The sequence below is a fragment of the Gossypium arboreum genome, chromosome 7 (genome assembly GCF_025698485.1).
Source record: "Gossypium arboreum isolate Shixiya-1 chromosome 7, ASM2569848v2, whole genome shotgun sequence".
NCBI classification, from domain to species: domain Eukaryota; kingdom Viridiplantae; phylum Streptophyta; class Magnoliopsida; order Malvales; family Malvaceae; genus Gossypium; species Gossypium arboreum.
Genome location: NC_069076.1, coordinates 62,869,104 through 62,882,173, shown reverse-complemented (window position 1 = coordinate 62,882,173; position 13,070 = coordinate 62,869,104).

Below are 13,070 nucleotides of genomic sequence, written 5' to 3'. Positions count from 1 at the left end.
GAAAAGGACCCATGCAGAACCCCGGCAGTATGGAACCTCAATCAAGAATTAATCATGACCAGAATCCACTCTATCCCCCAGGATTCACTCCACCACATGCCCACGTAGCACAAAGAGGGTATACTCAAGGGGAATCCACAGGCTTGGAACAATGACCTATGCCATTTGCTCATCTAGGGCAAGAAACATTTATGTCAAATCCCGGAGCAACCCCTGCCAATCCTGTAGTTCCAGATTTAGATGATCCAGTCAAAATAGCCAAATTGAAAATAAATGATCACGAGGCTCAAGAGAAGTATAAGAGTTTGGAAGAAAGACTCAAGGCAATAGAAGGCACTGAAGCTTTCTCGGTACTAGGTGCTAAAGAACTCAGTTTGGTACCTGACCTAATCCTGCCTCCGAAGTTCAAGGTGCCTGATTTCGAAAAGTATGATGGGACAAGATGTCCAAAAGCACATCTTGTCATGTTTTGCCGAAAAATGACTGGTTACGTGAATGAAGATAAGCTACTTGTACATTGTTTTCAAGATAGTCTAGTAGGACCGGCTCTTCGGTGGTACAACCAGTTCAGTAAGGAAAAGATCCGATCTTGGAAAGACTTGGCATCGGCATTCTGTGAGTAGTACAAGCATGTATCAGATATGGTGCCTAATCGGATGATTTTACAAATGATGGAGAAAAAGTCGTCAGAAACTTTTAGACAGTACGCGCAGAGATGGAGGGACGTCTCAGCCCAAGTGGAACCCCCACTAATGAAAACGGAGATAACAATCCTTTTTATCAACACCTTAAAGACGCCGTTTTATGACAAACTAGTGGGAAGTACCACGAAGGACTTCGCGGATATTGTAATATCCGGTGAGCTTATAGAGAACATCATCAAGAGCAGTAGAATGGAAGGTTCAGAAGGCTCAAAAAGGACAGTGCCCATGAAGAAGAAAGAACCAGAAGCCTACATGGTGGGAATGGAAAGCCGTTATGCCCCTAATCCATATCCAAACCAACGCCGACCTTGAAGTTATCCACCTCCAAATTTCTATTATCCCCCTCAAACCCCTTACAACCAAGCACCACCTCCTTCCTACCCCGTATACGCCACGAACAACTAAAGACCCGTCACCACATTCCCACAAAACACGGTACCTGTTCAAAGCCAGCCCAGAAATGAACCAAGACCAGCAAAGCCTAATCCCGAGAGACCGCAATTTACTCCTTCCTTGTGTCGTATGGGGAATTGTACCCAAAATTTTTAGAGAAATAGCTGATTTCTCCCCATTACGTGGCACCCCTTAAACCTCTATACCCAAAGTGGTACGATCCAAACGCTAGTTGTGCATACCACGCGGGGAACCAGGGGCATTCCACGGAGAATTTCCTAGCCTTTAAGAGGAGAGTTCAAGGACTCATTGACGCTGGTATCCTACGATTCGATAGTGCGATGCTTGGCTCGGGAACCCGTTCCTAACTATCTTTGAAGGGAATGTGAGCACAGTAGGGAAAGAGGACGAATGGAAAGTCAGAAGATGTGTTTCAGAAAATCTGGAAGGTACTGGTTAAGAAAGGATTGCTTTGTCACCCCGATAGAATTCTCGAAGAAGAAGGTCAAAGTTTTTGCAATTTCTATGAAATTGTAGGACACGATATTCAGTCGTGTGAGGAATTTAAAAGGTTGCTTCAATACCGGATGGATAATAAGGAGATTAAGGTCCTTAACAAGAGGGAAGAGACCAACGAAAGAGAAGTATGCACCTCTGACAACCAGTCATCAGGTCTCCCTTATAGCACGGATCGACCGTTAGTAATTTATTACGACGCGATGAAAGAGCCGGTGAAACCAAAAATGATAATCGAAGTATCGTCTCCTTTCTCGTACAAGGACGACAAAGCCGTACCATGGAAATATTACATCAATATTGTCACACCAGAAGATGAAAAGCTCAAAGCCATAACTGGAGATGTTGGAGAGGTAGGTCATTTTACCCGAAGTGGAAGATGTTATTCGAAAGAGGTCAAACCAGTGAAGAAGAACAGTGACTGGAAGCAAAAAGGGAAAATAGTGATGCATGAGGCCGAAGTTGAGCAAGAAATTCCACCCGTGCAAGAAACTAAAAAAGCCTGTTGATGAGGAGGAAGCACAGGAGTTCTTGAAATTTATCAAACACAGTGAATACAATGTGATGGAACAATTGAATAAGCAACCAGCACGAATCTCGATTTTATCTCTGCTGCTAAATTTGGAGCCACACCGGAACGCTTTGCTGAAGGTGTTGAATCAAGCTTACGTGGCAAACAATATATCCGTGGAGAAGCTGGACAGATGGGTAAACAACTTGAATGCGGATAATTTCATTTCTTTTAGTGATGACGAAATACCACCCAATGGTAGAGGCTCTGTGAAAGCACTACATGTTACGACTCGTTGCAAGGGCTACATAATACCGAATGTGCTTATCGATAATGGCTCGGCACTCAATGTCATACCTTTGGCCACGCTTTCCAAAATTCCGATAGATCTATCCTATTTAAGGCCCTGTCATTCCACGGTAAAAGCATTCGATGAGACAAGGCGTGAAGTTATGGGAAAGATTGATATCCCTTTAGAAGTGGGCCCTTACATTTACAATGTCGAGTTCCAAGTCATGGACATTACTCCCTCGTATAACTGCCTTCTGGGAAGGCCCTGGATCCATTCTGCTGAAGCAGTTCCATCCTCTTTCCATCAAAAAGTAAAGTTCATCATGGATGGTTGTTTGGTCACTGTCGAGGGAGAAGAAGACATTATGGCATCTATCTCTGCTGATGCGCCATATCTTGAAGTAAGCAAAGACGCATTGGAATGTTCCTTCCGATCCCTTGAATTTTTCAATGCCACTTTTGTCGCTGAGGGAAATAGAATTTCGGTGCCAAAACTGTCGAGAAATACCAGAATGGGTGTCAAGTTGACTGTAGGAAGGGGAGCTCGAGCGAGAAGAGGTTTAGGGAGATATCTGCGAGGAATAGTCAGGGCTCTAAAACCAGTGCACCACAAGGCCTGATACGGTTTAGGGTTCCAGCCGAACATGCGTCAAAGAAGAAGACAGTGGAAGAAAGATCAGGAAAGAAGGATCACGAGAACTTTAGGCCGAGAACCAGAATGGGAGCTTTTGGAATTCCCTCCTTTGTCAAGAACATTTACGTCTGCTGGAATGATATACCCAAGGCAGGACAATGCACAAGGCACAATGTTAATGATCGAAAAGGGTTTTCAGAACATCAGTATAAATGCCATTGACAAAGGAGCTAACGCAAGTAAAGACATCCCAAGGATATGCCCTTGTCCCCTGGGTTTCAGGTTGAACAATTGGACTGCCGAGGACCTTCTTGTAGTTTATAAGTCTTCAGAGTAATGCTCAAACGTTAACATTCTATTATGTCCTTAGATATAATAGAGTTCTTTTGTAAGAGCCTGTATTCGCTCTTTATCATTCAAATGAATATCAATGAAGATGCATTTTGTCATAATCTTTCACATTATCACTAATTTCATAATCATTTTCTCCTTTCATAGCCAATCCTCACATTTGCCTTATTCCATGCCATAACATTTTGTTTGTTGGTTCCAATACTTGGATGCCCCTCTATAGTCTCCTTTTTCATTCAACTTTCAGGTGCTCAGATGTCAACAGCATGAACAAACCCGTTACGAGTCCTGAAATCGATTTTGAGAAGGCTGTTTGTTTAGGAGAATTCGAAGCTGAAGAAAATTCTGAATACTATGTCTCGTCTCCTGACTTGCTAAGAATGGTGGAACAAGAGGATAAACAGATTTTGCCTCATCAAGAATCTGTTGAAACAATAAATTTGGGAACTGAAGAAATGAAGCAAGAAGTGAAAATTGGGACCTCTATTTCAGGGGGCACCAGGCATAATTTGATTGCTTTGCTCCGTGAGTATAAAGATGTATTCGCATAGTCATATCAAGAAATGCCAGGATTGGATGAAGATGTAGTGGTTCATAAGTTCCCGTTAAAACCAGAATGCAAACCCATTCAGCAAAAGCTAAGACGGATGAGACCTGGGATGCTGTTAAAGATAAAAGAAGAGGTCAAAAAGCAATTCGATGCGGGTTTCTTACAAGCTTCCAAATATTCAGAATGGGTGGCTAACATAGTCCCGGTGCCAAAGAAAGACGGCAAAGTACAAATGTGCGTGGATTATCGTGACCTGAATCGAGCAAGTCCTAAAGATAATTTTCCCTTACTGCACATTGATACGTTGGTAGATAACACAGCAAAACATTCATTGTTTTCTTTCATGGATGGATTCTCGGGGTATAATCAGATCAAAATAGCCCATGAGGATATGGAGAAAACTACCTTCGTAACAATGTGGGGAACATTCTGCTACAAGGTGATGCCATTTGGGCTAAAAAATGCTGGGGCAACATATCAGAGGGCTATGGTAATGTTATTCCATGACATGATGCATAAAGAAATAGAGGTCTATGTCGACGATATGATCACTAAGTCCCGAGGGGAAGAATAACATGTGGTGAACCTCAAGAAGTTGTTCGGAAGGCTGAGAAAGTTTCAGCTAAAACTTAATCCAACCAAATGTACGTTTGGGGCTACCTCGGGAAAGTTGCTAAGCTTCATTGTCAGTGAAAGAGGTATCGAGGTTGATCCGGATAAAATAAAAGCCATTCAAGAGTTACCACCTCTGCGCACGCAAAAAGAAGTCAGAGGATTTTTAGGGAGGTTAAACTACATCGCCCGATTCATCACTCAACTTACCAACCAATGTGACCCAATCTTTCGGCTTCTTCAAAAACATAACCCGAGAGAATGGAATGAGGAATGCCAGGTGGCCTTTGATAAGATAAAACAATATTTGTCTAGTCCTCCAGTGCTAGTACCGCCAACTCCGAGAAGACCATTGATATTGTATTTGACTGTGTTTGAAAATTCAATGGGTTGCGTACTGGGGCAACACGACGAGTCAGGAAAGAAAGAAAATGCGATCTACTACCTCAGTAAAAAGTTCACTAAATATGAGGCAAAATATTCATCCATTGAAAAATACTGTTGCGCTCTGGTTTGGGTAGCTCGGAGACTCAGGCAATACATGTTGTATTATACAACATGGTTAATTTCAAAGATGGATCCAATAAAGTACATGATAGAATCACCGGCACTCTCAGAAAGAATAGCACGATGGCAGATCCTCCTACCAGAATACGACATTGCCTATGTAAGTCAGAAGTCGATAAAAGGGAGCGCAATAGTTGATTTCTTAGCTGCTCGAACGACAAAGGAATATGAGCCCTTGAGATTTGATTTCTCGAATGAAGACTTGATGTGCATTGCAGAAAAAGAATACGAGTCATCAAAAAAGAAGTCATGGAAGATGAGCTTTGATGGTGCATCGAACGCATTGGGGCATGGAATTGGAGCAGTCTTAGTATCGCTAGAAGGGAACCATTAACCACTCATTGCCAGACTGAACTTTTTCTGTACCAATAACATAGCAGAATATGAGGCTTGTATCATGGGACTTCGTGCAGCAATTGGACGAAACATAAAAAATTTAGAGGTATACGGAGACTCAGCCTTAGTGATATATCAAATCCGTGGAGATTGGGAAGTGAGAGATTCGAAACTGGTCAAATACAATGATCTAGTGGCAGGGCTGATTAAAGAATTCGAAGAAATAACTTTTAATTACCTCCCATGAGAAGAAAACCAATTGGCTGATGCTCTGGTTACTTTGGCTTCAATGTTCAAAGCAAACAGAGAAACAGAAAAATGCCTTTTCAAATGAGCATATATAAAGTCCTTGCACATTGTTTCAGCATTGAAAAAGAGCCGGATGGACGGCCATAGTTTCATGATATCTTAGAATACATTAAGAATCAAAGGTATCCCGAGTAAGCAAATGAGAATGACAAAAGAACAATCAGAAGAATAGCAACGGGATTTGTTCTTGATGGAGATATCCTGTATAAAAGAGGAAAAGATCAAGTGCTCTTGAGATGCGTGGATACTGTTGAAGCTAGGAAAATACTTGAAGATGTCCATGAAGGAATTTTTCGGACACATGCCAATAGTTTCACTATGGCCAGGAAGATTATGAGACTCGGTTATTACTGGTCGACGATGGAAAGTGACTGCATTAGTTTTGCAAGAAAGTGCCACAAATGTCAAATTTTTGGCGATAAGATTCATGTAGCCCCGTCGCCCCTTCACGTCATGACTTCTCCATGGCCCTTTTCTATGTGGGGTATGGATGTTATAGGGCCAATTTTCCCAAAAGCTTCTAATGGACACCAGTTCATTTTTATGGTTATTGATTACTTCACAAAATGGATAGAAGCTGCTTCGTTTGCCAATGTGACAAAAACTACAGTTTACAGATTTTTGAAAAAGGAAATCATTTGTCGATATGGTTTGCCTGAGAGAATCATTTCAGATAACGCTTTGAATCTGAACAACAAGATGATGAAGGAAGTGTGTGAGCAGTTTCAAATAAAGATCATAACTCGTCACCCTGTCACCCGAAAATGAACGGAGCTGTTGAAGCAGCCAACAAGAATATTAAGAAGATTATTGGGAAAATGACTGAGACATATAAAGATTGGCACAAGAAGCTACCATTTGCTTTGTATGCATATCGCACATCTGTACGGACATCTACGGGGGCAACTCCTTTCTCTCTGGTCTATGGAATAGAAGCTGTGCTACCTATCGAAGTTGAGATCCCCTCTTTACGAGTCTTAATGGATTCGAAACTAGAGGAGGCAGAATGGGTTCGAGCTCAATATGACCAGTTAAACCTCATCGAAGAAAAACGTTTAAAGGTAATTTGTCACGGACAGATGTACCAGAAGAGAATGATCGATGCCCATGACAAGAAAATACGACCAAGAGAATTCCACGAAGGAGAACTCGTGCTGAGAAAGATTCTTCCAATACAGAAGGACTTACGAGGAAAATGGGCACCAAATTGGGAAGGACCATATGTTGTAAAGAAGGCATTCTCGGGTAGAGCTTTGATTCTCATTGAGATGGATGGGAAGGGGTTACCTAATCCAGTGAATTTAGATGCTGTGAAGAAATATTATGCCTAAAAAAAAAAAGAGGGGATCAATGTGAAAACCCAAAAAGGGCATCTTGATTAACACAAAAGATTAGGATGAAAACTCGAAAGGGCATTCTAATGAAGCAAACCCGGGCTTAAAGAGCAAGGCGGATGAACGGTGGGTTAAACAGCGAAACTACAACATTTGAAGCATTTTTCAGTAGCTCGAAATCTTCTACGCAAGAAGCCATGCTAGAAAAGATTCTTGATAAGAAACATGGAAGAGTTCGTGTGTTGAATATCTAGAGCATCTGTATCCATTGAATGCGATCCGTTTTCTCTTTATGACACTTTCTCATTATCATTGGTTAATTTTCTTTGTTTGCCACGTTTGAAATAAATAAATGTGAGGTATCCCTTTGTCCCTACCTGACCATTTTCATGCATCTCATTATGTTGTTTATTTTCATGATAAATAGTGAAATGACATACTCTAAACAAAAGAAATGTTAAGCATTACCTGGATAAGAACTTGATAAGTACAAGAGCCTCAACGCAAGGACAAAGTTCAACCAGGGGCAAAAGAGTGATATCTGAGAAATGTAGATTACTCATGAAGCTTGAGGATGGGTACAGGGCCTAAATAGAAAGTCAAGAGTCAAAGCAATGAACACAGATCATCAAAAATCATGATGAAAGAGGACATATGACAAACAAGCCCAAGGCGCATAGTATAATCATGTAGGCATAAAGGCATTTAAGACTAAAATGTGCATATCATGATGACATCATGCATGACATATACAGGTATTCCAGTAGAGCAAGAGGATGTGATGATAGTCATCTTGAATCAAAGGAAAAGACATCCGAGTTCCACCGGTTGACATCTTTTGGTATTTTGATGTTTTTATTTACATTTCAAAAAATCAACTTATATTGCGAGAGGTGAGTTGAGCCTCAAGTCACATTGAGGTATTTTCAATTTCTGCTTTTCAAAAAAATCAACTCATATTGCGAGAAATGAGTTGAGCCTCAAGACACGTTGAGGTATTTTCAATTTCTGTTCAATTTATGTTTTCAAAAATCAACTCATATTGCGAGAGGTGAGTTGAGCCTCGGGACACTGTTGAGGTATTTTCAATTCTGTTTTCAAAAATCAACTCATATTGCGAGAGGTGAGTTGAGCCTCGAGAACCTGTTGAGGTATTGTCAATTTTGTGTTTCAATCTATTTTCAAAAATCAACTCATATTACGAGAAATGAGTTGAGCCTCAGGACACGCTGAGGTAATCTCAATTTCTGTTTGTCAAAAATCAACTCATATTGCGAGAGGTGAGTTGAGCCTCAAGGCACGTTGAGGTAATTTCAATTTCTGCTTTTCAATTTGTATTTTTCAAAAAAATTTAACTCATATTGCGAGAGGTGAGTTGAGCCTCGGGACACGCCGAGGTAATTTCAATTTCATTGTCAAAAAATCAACTCATATTGCGAGAAATGAGTTGAGCCTCAAGACATCTTGAGGTATTTTCAATTTTGTCTTTCAAAAATCAACTCATCTTTGCGAGATGTGAGTTGAGCCTCAAGGCACGTTGAGGTAATTTCAATTTCGCTTTTCAATTTATATTTTCAAAAAATTCAACTCATATTGCGAGAGGTGAGTTAAACCTCGGACACGCCGAGGTAATTTCAATTCATTGTCAAAAAATCAACTCATATTGCGAGAAATGAGTTGAGCCTTAAGACATCTTGAGGTATTTTCAATTTTGTCTTTCAAAAAATCAACTCATACTACGAGAGGTGAGTTGAGCCTCGGGACACTGTTGAGGTAATTTCAATTTACATTGTTAAAAAATCAACTCATATTACGAGAATGAGTTGAGCCTCGTGACACTGTTGAGGTAATTTCAATTCTGTTTTCAAAATTCAACTCATATTATGAGAAATGAGTTGAGCCTCAAGACATCTTGAGGTATTTTCAATTTCTGTTTTCAAAAAAAATCAACTCATATTGTGAGAGGTGAGTTGAGCCTCGAGACACGCTGAGGTAATTTCAATTTCTATTTTCAAAAATCAACTCATATTGCGAGAGGTGAGTTAAGCCTCGGGACACGCTGAGGTAATTTCAATTTCTGTTTTCAAAATTTAACTCATATTGCGAGAAATGAGTTGAGCCTCAAGATACGTTGAGGTTTTTTCAATTTCTGTTTTCAAAAAATCAACTTATATTGCGAGAGGTGAGTTGAGCCTCGGTCCACATGCTGAGGTATTTTCAATTTCTGTCTTTCAAAAAGTCAACTCATATTGCGAGAGGTGAGTTGAGCTTCAGATTACACACTGTGGTATTTTTTCAATTTATATTGCGAGAGGTGAGTTGAGCTTTTTAATTTCTGCGAGAGGTGAGTTGAGCCTTGAGTCACATGTCGAGGTATTTTCAAAATCTGCTTTTCAAGATAAGTTTAAAAAATCAACTCATATTGCGAGAGGTGAGTTGAGCCTTGGCTCACACGCTGAGCTATTTTCAATTTATGTTTTTAATGTCTACTTTTAGAGAGTCAATTCATATTGTGAAAAATGAGTTGAGCTCAGGATCACATGCCGAGTAGAGAATAAAGATTGAAGCTGATTGAAGACGTCAGACTCTGTCTCCTTAAAGTTGCAGTGGAGTTGATCGAGGACATCAGATCTTGCCTTTCTGAAGTCGCAGAAGAAAAGACCACAAACCTTATCTCACCGAAGCGATAGAAGAAGCAGATTGAAGTTGTAGATCTCACCTTTACGAAGTTACGGTGAAGTAGATCGAAGCCATAAATTTCATATCCTTGAAGTTACATTGGAATAGATTGAAGCTACAAGGCGTATATCATAAGATGCGATGGAGTGAACCAAAGCTACAAGATGCGGTGGATGAAAAGGGACTAACTAAACAAGAAGAGTTCCAAAGCAAGTCAAGACCTAGCAAGACCGGCAAATTTGGTCTTCCTTGAAAGTCTTTGCTCTATTCCGTTGCGATAATGAGCAAAAGGGCATTGTAGAAGCCCAAATTGCCCAGTGCCGATTATATCAAAACCCAACCAAACCTCTAAACCCACTAAAACCCTTAACCCATGACCCATTTACATCTACCCAAACCCATTACAAAACCCAAATATTAAACCCAATTCAAAAGCCCATTAAGCCCAAAAAAACCTAACCCCCAAAAAAACCTAACCCCCTCCAAAAAAAGCCAAGAAACCCTAGCCAACTAGCCACTTTCCCACTTGCCCCATTTTCCTCCCATTTTTTATATCCATTGTCTTCCACCATCACCTACAAAATAGAAAAAGAAATAATAGAAAATCATGTAAAAGATGGCTATAAAAAGCCATTCAAAAATCATGTAAAGGGGAGGCATTGATATATATAAAAAAAAAAAGAATTTTTGGCTATCAAAACAAAGAGGATTTTTTTTGCATCAATACTAGTAGGTTAAAATACAAGAATAATTCCAAAATACCAAAACAGTGCAACATCATCGAATCAGATCAAACCCTAAGGTGAATCTACGATTTTTTTATTTTTATTTTTTGTTCATTTTCAAATCTTTTTTTCTTTCCTATCTAAATACATAAATAGAAATAAAAATAATATTTAAAAACATAAAAAAGAGGAAAAATTACCTTTTCCTGGTGGCCGACGCCTGCGCCGACGACGGTGGTCCGGCGATCGGCCGGTGACCGGCCCATGGCCGGAAATCTCCTTCCCCCTCCCTTCTCTCTTCCTTCTCTCTCTTTTTTTCTTTCTCTCCTCACCAAATGATTTTTTTTTTTGCAAATTTTAGCCCTTTTATAGTCCCCAAAACGACGTCGTTTTGGGGTTGGCCTTTAAACCCCAAAACGACGTCGTTTTGGCCTAACCCGTTTATTGACCCGACCCGCTCTAAGGATCCGCGTGTTTTTCATTGGAGGGGCTAATTGCACTTTTAGCCCCTCCGCTTTTTCATGCTTCTACAATCAAGTACTTTTTTAGTTTTTTTAATTTGGCCACAAAGTATGTAACGCTTTGTGATTTAGTCCCTTTTGTTGTGTTGTGTTTTGAGGGGAGGAATAATTGTGTTTTTAGCCCTCATTTGTTTTGTGCGCGTCCAATCAAGTCCTTTCTTTTTGTTTTTATTACGAATTTGCCTCACACGGCCACTAGAAACGCCCGTGCCACAGATCATGTGAAAACAGGGAATACATACTAACTTGCACCACACGGCCGATAACACGCCCGTGTACCATGGCCGTGGGAAAATTGGAAGGGTTACTGACTTGGGTCACACGGCCGGCCACACGCCCCTGTGCCAGCCCGTGTGCCACACACGGCCAATAGACACACCCGTTGTCTAGACCGTGTCAAACCTGTAGGGTATACTGACTTAAATTCAAAGGGTACCCTAGGGGACACACGACCGTGTTGCATGACCGTATGTCGCACACGGCTGAGACACACGCCTGCATCTCTGCCCGTGTGGATAAAAATAGGCTATTTGAAAAGCCAATTTGCCACCCTTTTTGCAAATACCTACATAAGCTCATATGGTACCAACTTAAGTCACAAATATGCAACCAAAACTCATCAATCAATACACAAATATGCCAAATCCAATATTTCAAGCATATCATTTCACCATTTCTATCTATTACAAAAACATGCCATTGATAAACAATCAATCTCATAATCATCAATCCATTTCAATTTCCATAATAAACTTGCCAATCACATAGACAAATATATATATATATATATATCCACAAACACATATATGAACACATATCATAAGCTAAATTCACATTCAATAATACCAACATTCACAAGTCAACTTATATGACCAAACATAATCCAACATTTACAAGCCAAATCACTTGGCTAATATCACAACTCAAAGTACCATAACTAGCCTATACATGCCATATACCATATATATACAACTCAAAAGTACCAAGTAGTTGGTTGGATAGTGTGACGTAGTCTCTAACGATCCTCGAATCTGAGCTAGCTTTTAATTTACTATAAAACACGGAAGGAACAAACAAGGTAAGCTATAAAGCTTAGTAAGTTCGTATGATATAAACTTATCTAATCACAAATATATCATTCAATAATTTAAGCATAATAACATGTAACTCTTAATTACTAACAAACCTTTCACCTTTATGTTCATATGTTATATGTAAACTTCATGACTTCTTCAATTTAAAATACATATACATACACAATATGCCGTTGAATACTTGATATTTCACACACTAAGTGCCATACCAAATGTCTCGCACACTAAGTGTCATATTCAATGTCTCGCACACTAAGTGCCATACTCAACGTCTTGCACACTAAGTGCCATACTCAATGTCTCGCACACTAAGTGCCATACTCAATGTATCGCACACTAAGTGCCATACTCAATGTCTTGCACACTAAGTGTTGTACTCAATGTCTTATACACTAAGTGCCATATATAGTCGAAGCTATCTTAAATCGCACACAAAGTGCCGTATATAGTCAAAGCTATCTTAAATCGCACACTAAGTGCTAAACATAGCCGATTTGTCGTTGAATATGACCATAATTTCGTATATACAATTTATGCAATATCAAAGCATTAAAACCATAATTGTAATAATGTTTATCACGTACGAACTTACCTCGGATGCTAAGATGGCGATTTGAGTCGATTATTCGATAACTTTCGTTTTTCCCCGATTGATGCGTCGTTAAGAGCACCAAAAATATCTTATTCCCTGTAAAATAGTAAAAATAACAGTAAAGGGGAAGTAGGATCGAATCCTTAGGGACCGGATTGTACGAATGCTCGTTTCTTGAAATCTTGGACAATTTATTGGCCAAGAAAACCTATGTTCTTGAAAAATAATAAAAATAATAATTAAGAATTTCGAAATAAAAAAAATTTAAAGTCGAATTGAAATTGCAAAATTCAATAAATTGCGAAAATTAAAATGGAGAGTATAAAAATAAATAGTGTTTGGGAAAAGAGA